The sequence below is a fragment of the Felis catus genome, chromosome A2 (assembly GCF_018350175.1).
Source record: "Felis catus isolate Fca126 chromosome A2, F.catus_Fca126_mat1.0, whole genome shotgun sequence".
NCBI lineage: Eukaryota > Metazoa > Chordata > Mammalia > Carnivora > Felidae > Felis > Felis catus.
This window is the reverse complement of record NC_058369.1, coordinates 114,835,635-114,856,152: the sequence shown is the minus strand read 5'-3', so window position 1 is coordinate 114,856,152 and position 20,518 is coordinate 114,835,635. Positions and strand designations below refer to the sequence as shown.

The window sequence follows — 20,518 nt, the reverse complement described above, 5'->3', positions numbered from 1 at the left end:
GATAGATAACTGTGAAAACAAACTCTAAAAATTAGGAAAGATTGTTGCTCTTTTTATTTTTCTTAATCTTTATTTTTGAGAGAGAAAGAGAGAGAACACTGGGGGGAGGCAGAAAGAGAGGGGGGGAGAGGATCCAAAGCAGGCTCTGAGCTGACAGCAGAGAACCTGATGTGGGGCTCAAGCTCACGAACCATGAGATCATGACCTGAGCCAAAGTCTGGTGCTTAACCAACTGAGCCACCCAGGTGCCCCTGTTGTTAAACTTTAAAATGTTCTGCCAATATGCAAAGGCAAGGAAGAGTGGTTTCTTATTGTAGTAATTCCATTTATATAATTATGATCCATTTGGATTTCTTTTTCTATTTAGTCTTCTTTCCTAATTTTCTATTAGATTGTAGGTTTTCCTAACTAATTTGCAAGTGTTCTTTCTATGTTAAGTAAATGAGTCCTTTATTTGTTATACGAATATCTTTTTTTTTCTTAGTTATCTTTTCACTTAATTCTTTCATACAGAAAATTTTAACCTTTATGTAATCGAATTGATTGATCTTTGTCTTTAGGGATTCTGGGTTTTAGGTCTTCCTTTGAAAAATTTTTCTTTCCCTGAGGTACAGAATGAAAAATTCATATTAAAAATCCAAAAGTACCTAATTAGTGAAAACACAGTTATTCTCCATGAGCCATCTGGAACTTGCTCCCATCAAGCATGATGAGATTCAGTAGAAATCACCACCCCTGCACTGTCAGGCCATTGATCTCAGCACTAATCTTGGCAGTTCCCAGGGATGCAGAGGGGTCAGTTCTAGGGGACTGACTCTGTGTGACACTTCCAGCCACAGTGGCCTTTACTCCATAGGTCAGGGAGACAATGTAAACGTTCTGCCAGTTGCCAAGTTTACCTATTCCTTCTATGCACCCTGGGATGGAGGAGATAACCACAGTTGGTGTCCACGTTGGACACACCGTGAGAAGTACTTGTACCAGGACACCATCCATCACTTGACCTCTGTGAGCTCCCATCTGAGTGGTGGCCCATGGCGATATTTCAGGTCTCCGGGTGTTTCATGTCAGTTCAGAGCCAGTATCTAATAACTCCTGGGAGGTTTGTATATTTCCTTCTCCAGCCCCGGTTACCAGGGTAAATGGCCACAGTTTGCCCTGGGAAAGCTTTGGAAGAAAATTCTAATTATACTTTATGGCTGCATTATACATTTGTTCTGGAGCTCTGGGGCTCTGAACTAAAGAAGAGGTCATGCATCCCCCTAGGATAATTTGAGTTAGGTTTCTGCCAATAAATCCACATTTTTTTTCTTATATATGTCAAACTGCATTTTCGTAGGCTATCTATCAATTTCGTTTCTAAGGACACCATGATCAATTAGTCATTGCCACAAATCCCTGCTGTACCATTCTGCCCTTGTGGCTGGCTTCTTGTAGCAATCATGCCCACCTTGTCAGATTGGCGGTTCCACCTGGGCTCCTGCCTGCAGAGAAGAGCCACCACAGAGCTATTCAACGAGCTGTGCAGTTGTCCCATCCCCAATACACTTGTCACTGTGTTTGGAGAGTATTCCCAGGTCTAGAGTGGATTAAGACTGGAGGGGAGCAAGTCCCAAGCAGGGTACATAGGGAGGATTCGTTCTGATCTTCCTATCCCTCTGAGCCTCTGCAGGAAGCTTTTGGTGATTCATTCTGACTGTAGACTACTGTGGAAGGCAGAATAGTTACCATTGGAATTAAGGTACTAAACGCCTAAGCTTAAGGAGAGGATCTTAGGTCATCCAGGTGCTCCCCGTGTAATCACAAGAGTCCTTAAATAGAGAAAAGGGAAGGAGAAAAGTCAATGTGAGAAGAATTGTGGCTGGAGAAGGGTTAGGTGGTCACTGGGGCTTTGAAGACAGAAGAAAGAGTCGCAAGCCTAGAACTGCTGGGCATCTAGAAGCAGAAAGAAAACAGATTCTCCCCTAGAGCTTCCTGAAAGGAACGCAGTTCTGTCAACACCTTGATTTTAGCCTTGTGAGGCGCATTTTGGACTTCTGACCTCCCAAACTTCCAGGTAATTCCTTGCATTTGTTTAGGTTGTTTTAAGCCACTAAGTGTGTGATAACTTGTCACCGCAGCAACAGGAATTGACTGTAGCTCCCACTGAATCCAAGTTCCAACTGAATGTCACTGCTAGGTTCTACAGCCAGCATGTTGGAACCCAAATCTGAGAAGGGTATACCCATGAAAATAAATTGAGGCTTATCAAGCCTTAGAGAGTGAGTGATGTGCTGGTAAAGGTTTCCTCATCAGTCCGGGGCCGGGGGAAAGCCTGGCTTCCAGTGTTTGCTCATCTCTGAGTTGTCGATATTCTCACCATTGCTCTCTTCAAGCTATAAACATGTTAGTACTGAAGACAGCTCTGGGGAGAGATGCAGAGTGGGCCACCATGTTATAGTATTTCCACTATGCAGATATGGTATAGGCAAATAACCTCATAAGCCTAGATAACAGTAAAATGTAGTGAGGATACGTAGGAGTGATGAGTTCTGAGTATCAGCTTTATTTTTAGTATACCTAAGTGTAAGTTTATGTGATTTCAGGGTTTTTTTAAATTTTTAAAAAATGTTTATTTATTTTTGAGGCACAGAGACAGAGCACAAGTGGGGAGGAGCAGAGAGGGAGACGCTAGAATCCAAAGCAGGCTCCAGGCTCTGAGCTGTCAGCACAGAGCCCAATGAGGGGCTCAGACCCACAAACCGCGAGATCATGACCTGAGCCAAAGTCAAACGCTTAACCCACTGAGCCACCCAGGTGCCCCCAATTTGTTTTAATAAGGGCCATGTTTAACAAGTACCCCAAGGCTTGAAAAGTTACCAATTGGCTCCATCAAGCCCATTCTAGTGGATTCTCTTACACCCCCTCTATATCCTCCTCTGTGGTCTGTCACCCTTAGTGGGAGCTCTTCCATATGCTCCCTGGACTCCTGCCACACAAATTAGTCAGATCAGAGTAGCTCTAGTGTTTATCTGGGCGATGCTGGGATCTGATTCTTCTTATGGGACTGGAGGCACATCCGGATAATCATGGAAAGGTTTTAGAAAGGTGTAGGTAGTTTGCTCCATGGGAGAGGGACAGCCTCTGAGGACAAAGCAGGTTTAAGAGGAATGGGGGGGGGGGGTGTCCCAAATTCTCAGCTTCATTTGTGTCTGTCCAGATGTCCCTCAGAGCCCCACTCCTTTTCCACCAGAGCCTTACGCTCATGCAGTGGTTCTCAGGCTATCTGTCTGTAGCCTGCCTCGGAATCACCTGGAGGACCTGATAAAACACAGCTGCTGGGCTCCATCCCAGTGTCTGATTCACTAGGCCTTTGGTGGAGCCCAAGAATTTGCATTTCTAACAAGTACTCAGCTGACGTGGTTGCTGCTGGTATGGGAACTACATTTTGAAACTGTCTTAGTTGGAGAAACCTGGTGGGTTTGAATATGCATTTGCTGTTGCAATTTTGCAGCCCTGACTACCAGGTGTTGTCCTTGTCACATCTGCCTGGGGTTCCAGGCGATGCAGGATTCCTTCAACGTTGCCCAAGAGGCTGCTGACTTCCCAAGTTCTAGTCTCAGTTGGATATTCATGGCCTTCAATTTCTCATTCTCCTTCTGCACACATCCTAGTTCCATTAGAAAGTCAGTGGACCCTACGATCTCTATAGTTACTATTTCAGTTAACCTTAGAAGTGTAACAAACCACCACAAAAGAAAATGACGTAAGAAAACTATCATTTTAGGGGCACCTGGGTGGCTCAATTGGTTAAGCATCTGACTCTTCACTTTGGCTCAGGTCATGATCTTGCGGTTTGTGGGTTTGAGCCCCACACCGGGCTCTGTGCTGACCGTGTGGAGCCTGCTTGAGATTCTCTCTCTCTCCCTCTCTTTCTCCCTGTCTCTCCCTCAAAATAACTAAGCTTTTTTTTTTAACGTTTATTTATTTTTGAGACAGAGAGAGACAGAGCACGAATGGGGGAGGGTCAGAGAGAGGGAGACACAGAATCTGAAACAGGCTCCAGGCTCTGAGCTGTCAGCACAGAGCCCGACGCGGGGCTTGAACTCACAGACCATGAGATCATCACCTGAGCTGAAGTTGGAGGCTTAACCAACTGAGCCACCCAGGCGCCCCAAAATAACTAAGCTTTAAAAAGCAAAACTGTTAATTAAAAAAAAACCACATCATTTTATTTGCTCACAATTGTGTGGGGCTGCTGGTACCTTTCTTCTGGTCTGAGCAGCTTCACTGGTGCCTAATGGTCTAGAGTGGGGTGTCTGGTGCCTCAGCTGGGATGCTGGAGATGGCTGGGGCCTGTCTTTACGTTGTCTCACCCTCCAGGAAGCCAGTCCAGGTGTCTTTGCATGGTGGCCCAAAGGCTACTACAGAGTCGCAAGAGAAGGGCAAGACACAGATGTACAATCATTTTCGCTTCTGTTCCCGTCACATTTGTTACTATCCCAACAGTCAAAGAAGATGGCCGAGGCCAGAATCAGGGTGGAGAAATAAACTGTACCTCTTCACAGGAGGAACTACAAATTGTGTCCATTTTTTTTAGTTTTATTTAGATATAATTGGCATAAAACATCTCAGTTTAGGGTGTACAAGGTGATGATTTGATACTATAAAAATATACTTTCTAAACATATAATTACTGAATCAGTCCTGGCATGCCGGGATGGCACACTCCAACAGGATACTCTGAGGACCCTTTACTAGAGGGGTTATTTGCCCAGGTGTATGTGGAGGTAAAGCAAATTGGTCATGTGTAGTACAAGGTGCTGGAGGTAGCCCTTGTAGGCACCTGTTGCTTCCTAAGCCTGAAGGGACAAGGAGAGGGCAGAATTTCTGGAACCCTGAGAGAGTAACTGTAAAGGGATATTTAAGCTACCAACTTAAACCTTCTATAGATGATAGTCAACTCCTGATAACCCAATAGGGAGGGTGCCGGGGGATAGAAGCCTTGACATCTCTGTTCTCATGCCACCCGATCATCTGCAGGTGTCTCCCTTTGGCCAATCCCAACTAATAGCAAAAGAAAAGGGAGCCACTGACCTGTTCCCTACAGATCAACCTCCCAAGGCCTGGAACAAGGTGGTTGTGGGGGTACACCAAGAGCCTCATTCTGCTCAGGGCCGGCCAGTCTGTTCATGCCTGGGGCAGTTGAAGGAAAAGTAATACTCCTTGGGATAACTATAATTATCACCCTTTGCAATTTATAGGCCATGTTCACATGCATGAACCCATCAAGGATGCATATGAGCCCTGAGGAGGTTAGTGGCAACTGGGTTCCATTTTTTTAGATAAGGAAACGGGATAAATTGCTGGGCATCTTTGAGCTTTAGTCTGACCACTGGTAAGGGGGAGTAGAGCCCATGTGAGTTCTTGGATTTTATCACAGATGCTTCATCCAGTTGAGGCTACGATGGAAGCAGACTCTCAAATTATAATAGGGCCTATATTTGTTTTCTAGGGCTGCCAAAACAGAGTCCCCCAAACTGGATGACAGAACAACAGAAACTTGTCTCACAGTCTCCAGATGAGAAGCCTGACATCAAGGTGACAGCAGGGTTGGTTTGTTCTTGGAAGAACCTGTTCCTGCCTTCCTCTTGGTTTGTGGTGGTTCGTTGCCAATTTGGCATTTCTTAGCTTGAAAATGCATCCCCCTGATCTCTGTGGAAAAAGTCACAAAAATCTTCATCTTTATGTGATATTCTGTGGGCAAATTTCCCCTCTTCACAAGAACATTAATCCTATTGGACTAGGGCTCATACTAATGATCTTATTAATCTGATTATCTCCAAAGACTCTATTTCCCATTAAGGTCACATTCACCAGTACTGAGGGTAAGGTTCTGGTTTCTCTTTACCTGGTTTGAATCTGTTCTGAAAGGCAGGTGTCGCTGTTGACTGCTCTGTGATTGTTCTCAGTAAAAGCCTTGGGTAGAAAAAAACAGCAGTATATTCACTGAATGAGAAACCATATCTGAGGTTACGCGGACCCCAGTCTTTGCAACTGCTAGACATTTTCTTACTGACTTAACTCTGCAATCCATTTGGGGGTGTGTCCATGGCAAAATGTGAAACCTTCCTGGCTTTTCTCTTAGATCCTGATGAACTACCACCTTTGCATGTGCCGGCTCAGCGGACAACAGGCTGAAGACCATGTGCTTGGGACGTTAGAGTTAAGGCCCAGTGGTTCAGATCTTCCTATGTCTCTGTCACTGCGTCTACCCTGGTGGGCAGCAGCCAGCTGTGGCTTCCTCTCAGGGGGCTGTTGGGATTATCATCTGTCATGATGCTCCTATGAAGCATGGGAGACTTCCCATGAGCCCTGGTTCCCACCTTCTCCTTTTCTTAGAGCTAAGCATTTTATTTAAAATTCTCCACTGGATTTCCATTTCAAGATTGAAATTAATATTTCAAAAGAAGGGTTTGGTGCCACATCATAGGGATGAGGAAGAGAGTGGGGTGGGGTCCTCTTGTTCAAACACTCTGATTCCCACTGTCTGAGGCACAGAGCCCATTCAGTGACCAGATCATTTGGACCCTCTCCTTTACTCCAGCCTTCAGGATAACAGATGACCTTATAAAGGTCGAGGCTCAAATAATAAAGCTCTTCCTTTATTCCTGCCGCCCCCCCACCCCAAACACAAACACAGAAAATGGATGGCCCCACAGGAATCCTGCGGAAGGCATGAATCTCTGTAGGAAGGATAGGTGGGGCAGGGGAAGGAGAGGAAATGCATCTGCTTGGGTGAACTGCAGGGGCTTGGAGGTTATGTGGCTAGGGCAGCTGTCCCTGGGAGGGGGTGTGGAGGGAGAGGGCCAGGAGAGAAAGGAAGCAGAGGTCAGGGACAGCGTATGGCCACCTGTTTCAAATGTGGCTGGAGGGTTAGGCAGCAGCGGTCTCTCAGTGGTGGCATGTGGGAATGGAGGAGTCTTTTCCTGCATTTCCAACCTCAAGGATGGGTTGGGATGCCTGTGGGTATAGATAACCATTTTTGGGAGTGGTGGGGTAGTCCTGATCCCAACTACTCACATACATACAGGTATTGGTATAATTTGGTCGGTTTTGTATTTCTTTACCTGTATTACTTGTCCTGTTTTGGTTGGGCCATATGGTAAGTGTATAGCAAAATGTGCTTTAATTTTGATTCCTTTCGTAAGGATTTTCAAACAAATAGCTCTATAACGGAAATCTCTTTATCAAACTATTAGTCCAGATTTTTAGTTGGGTTAGACTTAACACTTTAGGAGGCTCTCTGATCAAGGAGATGTAAATTCCTTGGAGCAGGGGCCATTTTTTTAACTTTTGTGTCTGCGTGGCTAAAAAAAAAAGGGGGGGGCACTTGATAAATTAATGATGGTTCTTGTTATCAGTGAAGGTTCCCTCTTTCTTCCTCCTCCCCCCCATCTATTTGGAAAGACAAACCAATAATTATGATGACTCTTAATATTTATAGTAACAGACTTTATCATAACTCAGCCCTTAGGAAGAGGAACACAGCTTTAGGGACGTCTTGATGGGTTGGGGCCAAGTTAGCAGGAATCCAGGGTGTGAGCAGTCCCTGTGTGGAGGCTATTTGTCCAAAAGGACAAGTGGTCAGTGTGGCTGGAAAGCGTAGAAAGCAAGCATGAAACTGGTAGGAAGGCTTGCATGGGAGAGAGTGAGAGCAGTTGGTGCCATGTATTAACAGGAGCTCTCCTTGCCAGAGTGGAGGGCGGACAGGCATGGAGCTGAGCATTACTCGAGGCAGGGGGACCAGCGTAGGAGAAGTTGCAGACATTAGAGGGGACCGGTCAGGACCTAAACATGGTGGTGCTTTGGGATAAGGGAGACCCCAAGCTGTCAAGGAGGTAGGAGAGACTGGGTGCTGCAAATGACTCTCTCTGCATCCAGACCATGGCTGTACACTGGGATCACATGGGAGCCTCAAAAAAATGATGTCTGGGGCCCCTGAACCCCCAGGGACTCTCATCTAATTGGTCTGGGATGTGGACCAAGCACTGGGATTGTCACGAACTCCCCAGGAAATCTAAGGTGCAGCCAAGTTTGAGAATCACTGAGTATGGCAAGCTTCTATACACCAGGCATTACATGAATAACTATCTACATGCATTGTCTCATTCAGCCCTTTAAACCAGTAGTTCTCCAAGTGGGGTCTCTGAACCAGCAGCGTCAGCATCCTCTCAGAACTTGTTAGGCATGTAATTCTCTGGTTCCTGTTGAATCAGACTCTGGGAGTGGGGGGCTTCCCGATATATCTTAATGAGGGTGAGAATCATTCCTAATTGAGAACCACTGACTTAACTCAAAGGACTAAATCTCTAATGGTGGAATTCAAGGTTACAGTAAATTATATTAAGAAATGAATTGGGGACAAAAGACCTTCTCATTGCCTCCCAAATAATACCCACAGGCAACTTTCCCATGACTCCTATTCTTTTAATTGGAGAAAAAGTGGGCACATTCTGTCTGTACCCCTTATCCTTCGATAGAATAAAAATCTGTTCAACACAGCAAAACAGAACCCTGGCGATTATTTCCTTCTAAGATGACTTTTTTCCTAAATGTCAGAATGAGCAGGATTCATTTGTCCTTTTACCTCAGTATGAGGTATAGACTTTTTTTTCCCCTCAACAGTCTTTTCTTTACAAAAAGCAGGAGAGCAAATGCTCTTCCAATTCCTGAGCCTGCACAAACCTCTGACATGCTTCTCATGTTATCAAAAACACACCCGCGCCTCCTCCCCCTCCCCCGCTCCTGCCCCCAACCTGGGCGTCTGGTGGCTTCTGAGAAGACCTGCTGAGGGCTCTGCTCTCCTGAGTTTATTCTAGGTGTGGATGTCAGGTAGGAGGAAGTGAGGAATGGTGTGAGGGATCTACTGGGTAACAGGCCTGACAATAGCAGTTTTACCCCTCCAGATTCCAGTTAGCCCTTTAACTGCCTTTAATTTCTTATCCAGAAGAAACCAGTAATGGGGAAATGACAGGAACTGACGCAGGCTCACGGGTATAAATCCGGGAGAGGGGCCCCTACCTCCCTACCTCAGGTAACTGCCTTTTGCTTTCCTGCACTCTTTCCCTTGAACTGTGGGGATGGCTCTGGTGGCACTTAAACGACAGAACCGGTGTTCTGCAAAACAGTGCCTCAGCAAACAACTGGCTTTCTGTACTCCAGGACTTCTCAGAGCCTTTACAACACAAATGGGTATTGTGAGCCTCCAAAGAAATAGCTGCAGTGTGCAAAGTTTCTAAGTCTTAAACACACAACCTCACTTACAAGGGAGGTGTTTTGTGGGCCACGTTCTTGGAAAGACTGATCTACTAGTAGCTGGCAAAGAGCTAGGGATAACTAGCAATATCAATGAAGAAAGCTGGGAACCTCTAGTTTGGGAGTATAGTTCTTATGGCCTCCTTGCTGAATAAATGGGCAACATCTTCCCCTTCTTCCTCCCAGCCTGAATTGGGACGTCTTTGATCCTGAATACCTTTTTTTTTTTTTTTTTTTACACCTCTAGTTTTCTTCTGGGCTTTAAATGGACAAGTACACGAAAACACAGGAATCTCTTTAGCTGCTTTAGCTGCTTATGTCCCTCACCAGGGACAGCCATCCTGTCATTTTGTATTCTGAAAGTGAAGCCAGCCAAGCCAACCTCCAGCAGGGACTGCCAAATCCTTACTGCCCGGAAGGCGGGAACCCAGGGAGGAAGCTTTTCTCCCTCCCCCATTTCCCATTCTGGTGGAACAATACGTCTGTTCTAGAAGTACTGTAGAAAGAAAGTGCTCAGCCCAGCTCTCGGAAATGTCCAGAGTTGACCTGATAATATGCTGATGCTGCAGATCTGGCAGTTAGTGAATAAAGTATGTTCCTGTTCTATTTTCTGAAAGCCCTATGTACGGATCTGTCCCCAATGAAATGAGGCTAAAAGATCCAGGGATGCTCCCCTATTTTAAAACCATCAACAAGATGCCGACTTCTCAAGAGCTTGAGGATTGCCAAGGAGTGATATGTGGAGGGGAGGGTATCACAGATGCTGTTGTACCCCCACTCCGATTGAGTATTGGCTGTTAGCAACTCCCAGCCACGCTTGGTCTCTGGAAAATTGCCCTTGGCCAGATGGGATCCACTTCCCCTCTTGCCCGTGAATAGTACCTCCCCACCCACATGCCCAGGGGCTGAGTCGCATGGGAGTACAGAATGCCACCCCTTGCCCCAACACGGTCCTACTTCTGGGTACCTTCTGGGTTCCCTGTGGGCTCAGGTGAAAGCCAGGTTCCAGCTCAGTCTGCCCATCTCCTTACTTAGCTCCCTTCCCTGCCTGTCCTGCTTCTGTTGCTCTTCATGTTTCCAGATCTAGCAATTAACAACACTCAGTTCTATTTAAATTTCCAATAATAACTTTTTAGTTTAAGTATATCCCATGAAATATTTGGGTCACGCTTGCATTAAAGCTCTCTGCTGGTTATCTGAAATTAAAATCAAACTAGGCATCCTATATTTTATCAGCAACCCTGTATGTACCCCTTCTCCTAAAGAGCATGCCCCCAATAAATCATTTGAACAGGAGTTCCTATGTCAAGTTCGGCTTTTTGGGAACCTCCTAAGAGTGGGGGTGGGAGAGCAGGAAAGGAACAGACGTGGTTTGAGCCACTCAGGATCCTTTATTCAAAATTACCTGGTGAGTGGCTGGGGAGCAGCTTCCCTTGCAAGCAGAATTCTAGGAATCTAAGAACCAGACCCAGATGCAGTTCTGCCTGGCCCCTGTGAGACGCAGTCAGTTCCCGGAGAGAACACAGTGGCCTCCCAGCCTCCCCAGAGCAGGATTTGGCTTTCCTAGGTTGGACCTAATTAGGCATGAAATCTTTGTGGGAACAGATGCCAATAGACTTTATTCTGCTTAAATGATGGCTCCTTCCCAGCCCTCATGAATTACCGGAACTGTATTGCTAATGTTACCTCATTGACTTGAGTCCTCCTAAGAGCAATGACTGAGCCTCATTTCCTCATCTTTCAACAGAGTAATCCTCCGGTTTCACATGGCCGTGTTCACCTGAGGAGCACTGTAGCTCTCTAAGTGCACGTGTGCTGTTGAACTATACCTGTGATATGGGTCTGGCCTTATAAAACCACTCATCTGGGAATCTTAGGTATCTGACTGAACAATTCATTGCAGTGTACTATTTTCTAGTGCAGGATGGTGATTTCAAACTCTAATGTGCAAAGACATCTGGGCATCTTGTTGAAATACAGGTTCTGACTCTGTCTGTGGTCGGGCATGAAGTTCTGTATTTCTCTTAGCTCTCAGGTGATGCCAGACGTCACTATCTTCCTCCTTCTATAGATGAAAAAGCAGCCTAGATGAGCACACAGGTGGCTACTACAGAGCTGGGATTCAAACCCAGTGATCTGGTCCCAGAGTCCATGTGCTTTACCACTAAGTCAAGCAAATGGGGATGCTGATTAAAAGACCAGTAGACTGGACAGGTATACAGATGAATTGACAGGAGCCTCGCAGAAACTGGTAGAAGTGGCCACATCCCCTTTGTTCAAGTTCAGCTACTACCTCTCACTGCATGAGCTTGGATGTCACTTAACTTGTTTAAGGCCCGTGGGATGGGGTCATAGCAGTGACCCCCCCGCAGCACTGTTGGAGGGTTCCATGGCATAACACCTGTTAAGTGCTTAGCACTGAGCCTGACAGAGTAAACCTTTAATAACTGGTAACTATTAGTTTTAATGTAATCTCAGACCATTGTTCTTGTGCAAGGACATGCACTGTGAAGGACTTGCTGTGGTCACACCAGCGGAGCCGGACTTGGGCCAGGCATGGCCTGGAATGCCATCCTTCCCTTTGGCTTTTTAGTCTCGTGCAGCAGCTCCAGTCTCTTTAGCATGGAACTTAAATGATCCTGTTCAGGTCCTGCTGCTTCTAGAAGTCTGTGGGCATGCTGCAACTGGCACCTGTTAAAAAGAAACGTTTCTAATGGGAGGTAGCATTAGTCTCCAATGCTCCAATGTAGCAGCAACACTCTGTGTGCCATCTAAAGACATGCCGTCCCTGGGAAAGTGAAGGGGAACATCAAACCACTGCAAGAATAGTCACTTAGTACCCCGAGCGCAGGTCCCCATGTTCTTGTCACCTTTGTGGAATAACTGGGTCTCCCTACGCAGAAGACACTGCCACTCACAGACGCTGATGAGATTATCAGAATGTCATGAGTCCCCAGGAAGCAAACACAATTTTCAAAAGAAAGTTGTGTGTATAGGAAGACTTCGCTTTTTATTTTTAGCTGTGAATGATCTGTAAAATTATGACTCTAGTGTATAATTGTCATTATTATTACATTATACCCTTTGGAAGAGGGTAAGGTTTATTTTCATTTTTTAAGTATAAAATAGTTATTAGTCATAACAACCAAGAAAGTAGTTATTTAAAACACTTGTCTAGATATGCACTCAATACTCCTTTATAGAATGGCATTCTATGGTAGAACTCGGGGCCATGATGGAAATGCTCTGTATCTGCTCTGTGCAACAGCATGGACAGTAACCCAGTGTGACTCTTGAGCACTTGAAATAGGGCTTGTGTGACTGAGGATAGAATTAATTTTAATTCTGAGTTTTTACAAATAAAATTTAATAGCCACACATGCTAGAGGCTGCTACCCCGCATAGTGTGGCTCTAGAGAGAGAAAGAACTTTATGCATCAAAGCCTTGAGAGGCTTACTGTTAGCCTCTCTGATATGGAATATCAGAGTCTCAAGTCTGCATGTTCCATTGAAAATATTGGCCAGCCAGTATATGGTTTTCCCCTACTTGCCCCTCCCTCCATGGGAGGTTATTCTCCCAGGACGATAAAGTAATGAATAAAACGTCTTTTACTTGAGCAGCAGAATTAGTTGTTATAGTTCAGAGGCTCTTAATGAACAAGGCTGCAAACTGTAAAATCCTATACACTCTGATGTAACTTTATTAAGCAAAGGCAGAGAGAATTCTCGGTGTGGGCAATTGGACCACCTCCATCTCCAGCATAGGTGTCCTGTTTTGCCCACTTTGTTGTTACACCTACCTTCTCCCCATCCCCGACACCAGTCTATGATTTATTTGGACCCAAGGGAACTCTGGGAATTGCTTATTTCCTGGTGGAAATGATAATCATGTAGCATGGATGATTCTTGGTCCCTTTGGGTGCGATCTTTAAACCAAATTGCCAAGCTGGACAGGGGTAGAATCTCAGGTATTTTGGCAGGTGGGGTGAGAGGCAGCCTCCTGGGTGCCACACTCAGTCGTCTGAGTCCTGTTGCTCCTGGGGTGTCACCAAGGAGCTAGGCAGGAATCCTGCAGCTGCAGAGTGGCTTTCATTACATCATGGTTGTCCTTTTCCACCCAGGGTGACCCATTAGTGCTGGTTTCTGAAACCACCGAGTAAAAGTAAAGTGGTCTTTGTGCCCCTGAGGTAAGGGAACATAATGGCCTGACCTCCTTCTTAGAATGGAGGAGGGACATAAAATTCATAGAACAAAGCCCAAACTAGCCACTTTTTCAGTGCTCAACAGCCACACGTGGCTAGTGCTACTGTGTCGGACAGCATCACTACAGAACATTTCCTTCATTGCAGCAAGTTCTGCTGAGACCAAGCTCTGTGGTAAGATTTTACATGCATGAGCGCATCTAAGTTTGACAGCATAGCAATAGCAATGACTTAGGTAGTAGTGATCTTTTCATTTCCGAGAGAAGAAATGAAGACCCAGAGAGGCTTAAGATTAACCAGATGCCTGATGGCCCAGCTGAACTTTCCAATCCAGGTGTCTCTGACTTTTGATCACACATTACTTCAGAGCTTAAGAAGCAACTCAACTTTGCAACAGCTCATGGGTATCTTAAGACCGTGTTACAGAGAAATGTTCAGAACACCCCTGTGAGAACTTTGTGATTAGAACAGACAGAGAGCGTTTAGTAACTGGAGGAACAGCTTCTTATCTTGGAGTGGGAGGCTGTATGCAAGAACAGAGAGTTTTGCCTTGTGAGCACCAGAGAGATGTGGGCATCTCCGTGGTTTGTCCTCGTTACCTTAAATAACCAAAGATAAAGCCCAGACTTCTCAAACAATGGTGCGATTGTTCAGCTATCTGTTTTTAAGACCAGTGTCCATTATCCAGCAAATGGAGGCCTACTTGTGACCAGATTCAGGTCTTACCAGTCTGGTGTAGTTGCAGGGGCCTGTCTGAACTTGAGCTCTCCACCTGAGCCTTGAGTCCTTCCTCAAGCCCCTTCCCAGACCCTCCCAGCAACCTCATCTCCACAGGTTTGCTGGTAGAAATTAGAGCACCGGACTCAGGTGGGCAGTGCAGGACACCCAAGTGGAGGAGCAAGGATGCCTCTGTACATGTTGCCTGTATTTGTAGATGTCGAGGGGGTCTGGACAGACAGCCTGTCTCTCCTGAGATCTGTGTTTCATCCATGGAAATCATGGGTCTAAATAGGAAGCCTGCTAAGAGAAAGCAGAAAAGAACAAAGGAAGACTAAGAAGACAAGATTAAAGATTTTTCTTTGATTAATTTTCCTCCACTTGTGCTTTTTAGGCTACTCATTGGATTATACTAGAAGCATTTGAAAAGATTTAACTCTTGTTAATATGCCACAAAGCTATGTAAAAAAAGTTTGCCTCAGATGTAGGGTTTTCAAAGGGTAAAATGCCAAGTGTAGATCTATTTTGTTTAAAAGCCCAAAATCCATGATTTTAATGAATTAAATTCTTTCTTTCTCTTTCTTTCTTTCTTTCTTTCTTTCTTTCTTTCTTTCTTTCTTTCTTTTTTTTTTTTTTAAGAGAGAGCGTGTGCATGAGGATAAGCAAGGGAGAGGTGCAGAGAGAGGAAAAGAGAATCTCAAGCAGGCTTCACGCCCAGCACAGAGCCTGACATGGGGCTCAATCCCATGACCCTGGGATCATGACCTGAGGCTAAATCAAGAGCCAGATGCTTAACTGACTGAGCCACCCAGATGCCCCTGAATGAAATTCTTAATAAATATTTGCATAGTACTCTTCAATTTACAAAGTACTGTTCTATGCATTATTTCATTATTGGTCCTGATAGACAGGTGGGATTATTATCACTACCACACAGGCTAAGCAGACTACAGGGTCATGGGATTTGGAATTAAACAGACCCAGGATTGGATTCCATCCGTTCTATAACCTGTGTGACGTTGGACAAGACGACTTAACCTAAGTTTCCTCAGAGGTTAGATGGTATCTATTTGTCAAAGCTGATTGCCACCAATACATTCAACTGCAATCCAAGAGCATCTAGATGGAGAAAGAGTCGGGGAACTAGTGGAAGCAGCCAGGGATCAGTAACAAAAATTTAGGTCAAGTTCAGGCCTGGCAAGGAGAATCAAAGAGGAAATCCAATCCTGCCAACTGTATCCAATACAAAAGCAACTGGCTGAGTATGGCAGACACAGCCTGAGGTGACCCCCAATGAGTCATACCCTTGTGTACCCCCTCCTCCTGAGTGCAGGTGAAACTGGTGACCTGCTCCTAACCAATGGAAGATGGCAAAGGCTACTGATGCCACTCCCTTGATTGGGTTACATTATGTGGTGAAAGTGGTGGAGGTTACTCTCTTGAGTAGGTAACTTAGCAAACTGGAGACCGAGACTCCCTGTCTGTAGCTGTGAAGAAGTATGCGGCCATGTTGCAAGATGACCACATGGCAGGGAACTGTGGGTAAGCTCTGGGAGTTGAGACATCTAGCAAAATGCGAGATCCCCAAGTGCTGCAGGTCACAAGCCCTATAGCCACAAGTCTGGTAACAACTTGAGTAAACTCAGAAGGGGATTTTTCTCTAGTCAAGTCTCCAGGTAAGAGCCCAGCCCAACTGACAGCTTGGTTGTAGCCTCAGAGACCCTGCTGAGCATACCCGGCCAGGCTGTGCCCAGACTCCTGCCCATTGGAAAGATGGGTGTTGCTTAAGCCACTCCGTTTATGGTAATTTGTTAGGTAGCAACAGACAACTAATACACTGAGGTTCAGGAGAGACTCCCACCAGCTGTCTGAAGGGAGATAAAAAGATTTAGTAACATAAGACTGTGTGGAAAGCCCAGGATTCCGGCCTGACCAGCCTGGCCTGTACACATCTGTGCTTAGAGATGCATGCAGCAGGGGCACAGTGCTGCCTTTGCAAGAGAGTAACTGGAGCCTCCATCCTTGGCTCCAGGCAAATGTAACTCTTTAAACCGTACTGTTCAGGGGCATCTGGGTGGCTCAGTCGGTTAAGCGTCCAACTTTGGCTCAGGTCATGATCTCGCAGTTTGTGAGTTCTCCCCGCATCAGGCTCTGTGCTGTCAGCACGGAGCCCACTTCAGATCCATCTCTCTCTGCCCCTCCCCTGCATGTGCACACATGCTTGCTCTCTCTCAAAAATAAACATTAAAAAAAAATACTGTTCAAAAAGCAATTGCTGCTGACCACACCTTCCTGACTGATACCAACCCGCTGGCTGATAGAGATGGCCAGTGGCCCATTAGGAGCAACAGCATGAAGGCCAGGACAGGGAGGCACTTCTTAAGGCAGCGGTGGGGATGAAATGAGCTGATGGGTATAAACCCCTGCTTTCAAGCCTGGAGGACTCAGGTCTACACTATTCTTCTCCTCCTGGGAGAGATGGATACACTCAGAGGCTTGCTGGATAATTGGAAAGACAAAGATATCAGGGACCTGATCTTAGTTCCAAATATGAGTGTTAAGTGACTAGTTATTTAGCAATCAGGAGAGATTTCTAACTTGGATCCAGATCCATAATGATAAGATCTCTGATATCTCCTATGGCAAAAGTAGGCTCCCCACAGAGGCTGCAACTGACCAGAGCTCTACTGTATAACTCTATCTTGTTTGGGCTCGTGGCTACATAAGTTTGAATTCTGCTCTAGCATCTTCCCCAGACAGAAGCCCATCAACAGCTGTAGTCAGCATGGGACAGTTTTAGCTTATCTTTGATAAGTACCAGAGCCTCATAATACCAGCTGCATGACTGTTTTCTTTCATGAGCCATCAACAGAGCATGCTTAATCTCCACGGTGGCCCCTGGCTGGCCACACAGGAAGCTGGCTCTCACTGGTTTCCCATGGAAACTAACACTATTAGAATTGGGGCCTTCCGACTGGAAATAAAGTTCTCATTCTCAACCTGAGGTGCACATGGCAATGTCCTGTCTATACCTCAGAATCTCTGGTGACAGGAACCAGGCATCAGTATTTGCCACAGCCAAGGGTGACAACCATAAAGTAAAGTGTCTTTTCATGTCTAGCATGTAGGCCTGAAATTGGCTGATCCCTGGATATAACATATTTTTAAATGTATAAATAGATCTGTGGATATATACATATATGTATATATATACACATATATGCTTTGAAGGGAGATAGACCTATATATGTAGACCTCCCCTTAATATAATAGGCAATGAATTTAGCATCCCATAATTGTTCATGTTACCCTTTTGAGCTTTAACAAGAAACCATATCATTCATTGGTGACCAGTAGGTTTATATGCTTACCTTTGGAGTTGACTCTTGACACACAGCAACAGGTATGGGTGCTTCCTGGTAGATCCAGGCAGGTTTTTAGCGGTGGAGCAGAACTCCGTTTTCTCAGTGCTCCTGGCTTGGCATCACCACCACTGCAGCTCCACACTGACACTCATGGCATGGCCTCGCCTCCGGAGCACCCAGCTGACTCTCACATCTAGGCTGCTTCTGAGTCTGCAGGACCTCCATCCTGAGGATGTGGAAACTAACACCAAGGGTCCCAGCCCTAACTTGGCTCCACGGCTGGCTGTACAGTAAAACTACATCTTACACCCGAAGAATCCAGGTCCCCCATCTACCCCCAAAACATACTGAGTTGTTATCCTTTAGGGCTTGGGGACCAGGAGGTAGGATGAACAAACTCAAAAACATATCTTCCGTAAAAATGTTTTAGAATTATACTGTTGTAGTGCTATCCTTGGGCTCAAGATACAGATTCCATGTTGTCTCACCCTCCTTTGCTGGGTTTTACTAAGAAGGTTGAACAGTAGAAAAGACATTGGAAATTGTGATAGTTAACAAAAGTCTTGTGTGCCTCGTCACATTCCCTTGACTGTTTCTTTGGCTTCTCATTCATCCTAAGTTGCCTTCCGCCTCTAGATTGAGATAAAATGCAACAATTTGGAGCATGGACTGCGGTTTTCTGAGAGACCGACAGGGAGCTGGAAGAAACAACAGGTGATCAACTAGAAATAGGAGGTAAAGAAAGCCCCTGCCCTTGCCCCTCCAAAAGATTGTTCTGAGCTACAGTTTCTCCCTGAAGACTTTCCAGAAAAAATCCCAGTGTGACCAGTGAACATGCCAGATTGATAACTTGCTGTGATCAAGCTGGGACAACCCAGCTACCTTGAACTTAGGTGAGTCCTCCTGGGGCCTTAAGAAGCTGGCCAAATGCCTGGAGAAAGGAACAATGGTGCAAATTCTCTCACCCTGGAAGTCCTGAGAATCCCTGAGCCTCAAAACATAAATTGTTCTAGTGTGTCTTGAACGTATTAAAGGTATTTCCACCTAGATGGTATCTCCCTGAGCTTCTGGCTTTTGGTGGCGGTTTGCTTTTGTTTTTACTAGGCAGCCTGTTTTTCCATTAGGCGGAAACCTCTCCTTTTAAAGTAATTATCTCTAATGATTCATATAATCAATATGCAAACATTTTGTATTAATCAAGATTGGCCTTTACCTTGTGAGCTGACTGAAAAGTCAGAGGCCAGTCTATTTATCATACAATATCAAACACTTTAATGAGGTAAAATATGTGCTTTTAGGCTAAACACAATTTAACTCCGCCTTGTGGAAAGACGGGAAATGTAGACAGCCCTATGAAATGTCACGGTCTGGCAGCATCTTCAGATGGCAACAGATGGGTTTTCCTTTGTTGCCCACTAATAGTGTATTTATACACTCAGAGATGGGAGTTCTTTTCCTAAAAAAACAAAAAAACAAAAAACAAAAAACAAAAAACAAAAAAAATGAGGCGACAGGATACTTGAGACCAGACCTTGCACCTCTTGATTTGGGTGAGATTCCTTTGCATTGCTTTTCTCGCAAAAATTCTAGAAGAGTCTGCAGACATTTTAACAGGATGTGGCACCCCTGGGAACCCACTTTCCCAGAACCATACTTAGAAAACTTAAGTGTAGCAAAGGCTGGGAAGGGTCACGGTCCACCAACTGGGCCTTGTCACTCCGCAGGCCTCGAGCTGTGTGGGAGCAGGAGAAGACCAGCTGCATTCGGTAGGAAATCCCGATTTAGAAGTTTAAAAAAGGAAAGAGGGGAGAAAAATAGATTCTTGAGGATTCCTGACCTGATTTGAAGATGAAAGGAGGACCAGGGAAATAATTTAATAGTCAGAAATCTGGTAGCCTGGCCCTATTCTCACAGCCGAAATTGGCTCTTTAATTTTTTTTAAGTTTTTATTTATTTATTTATTTGTTTAGCCGAGTAAAGGGATTGTGTGAGACAAATGAGGGTTTTACATTTTAGGGGGTAGTATTTTTATTTTTTAGGTAATTTTAGTTTCAGAAGAGTTGCAAAAATAGTGGAGTTGCTATGTATACTTTACTCATCCCGCCCTATGTTAACATCTTATGTAACCATAGAATGTTTATGTAAACTAAGAGATCAACCTTGGTATAATATATGAAACTACAGACTCTAGTAGGATTTCACCAGTTTTTCCATTACTATTCTTTTTCTATTCCAGGATCCCACATTGCTTTTAGTTGTTATGTCTCATTAGTCTCCCCCAAACCCCACCTATGATAGTTCCTCATTCTGTCCTTGTCTTTAATGACCTTGATGCTCTGAAAAGAGCACAGTTAATTTAGAGAATGTTCCTCAGTTCGGGTTTATCTGATGTTTGCTCATGATGAGATTAAGATTATGTAGTTTGAGGATAGATCAGAAGGTTGCGCTTCTCAGTGCATTGTATCAGGAATCCATAATTTTGGTGTGTGTTAACTGGTGATTTTAACCTTGGTCACTTGGCTGAGGTGGTATTTGTCAAGATTCTCCACCATAAACTTATTCTTTTCCTCTTGTAATTATTAAACATTTGAAGAGAGGTACTTTGAATCTATGCCAGTATCCTGCTTCTGGTTAAACTCTTGTCCCCCTGACCCTATGATCCTTCATTGGGTCTTGCTTTTCAGCATTGATTACTGTGATGGTCTAATGGTGATTTGCTACTTCCTTCATGCCTTCTGCATTTGTTGACTGGAATTCTCTGAAGAAGATGTGTCAATTCTCCCTTATTTATTTATTTATAGCAGTATGGATTCACAGATACTTATGTCATTCTTTGGGTGCTAATCCAATCCCTTCATTTATTTTGTGGTCCAAATGGTTCCAACTTTGGCCTTTGGGAGATTTGTTCTGGTGGCTCTTGTGCCCCTTTGATAGGCT

General features: G+C 44.9%; 1 long non-coding RNA gene across 1 annotated transcript; it reads left to right on the top strand.

Moving 5' to 3' along the window:
- Positions 1–203: 203 nt before the first annotated feature.
- LOC123383901 lies at positions 204–11,026 on the top strand. The gene is made up of 3 exons (XR_006594269.1): positions 204–2,056; positions 5,495–5,580; positions 6,128–11,026. It is a non-coding gene; the product is annotated as an uncharacterized LOC123383901 (long non-coding RNA).
- The last annotated feature ends 9,492 nt before the right edge of the window (positions 11,027–20,518 follow it).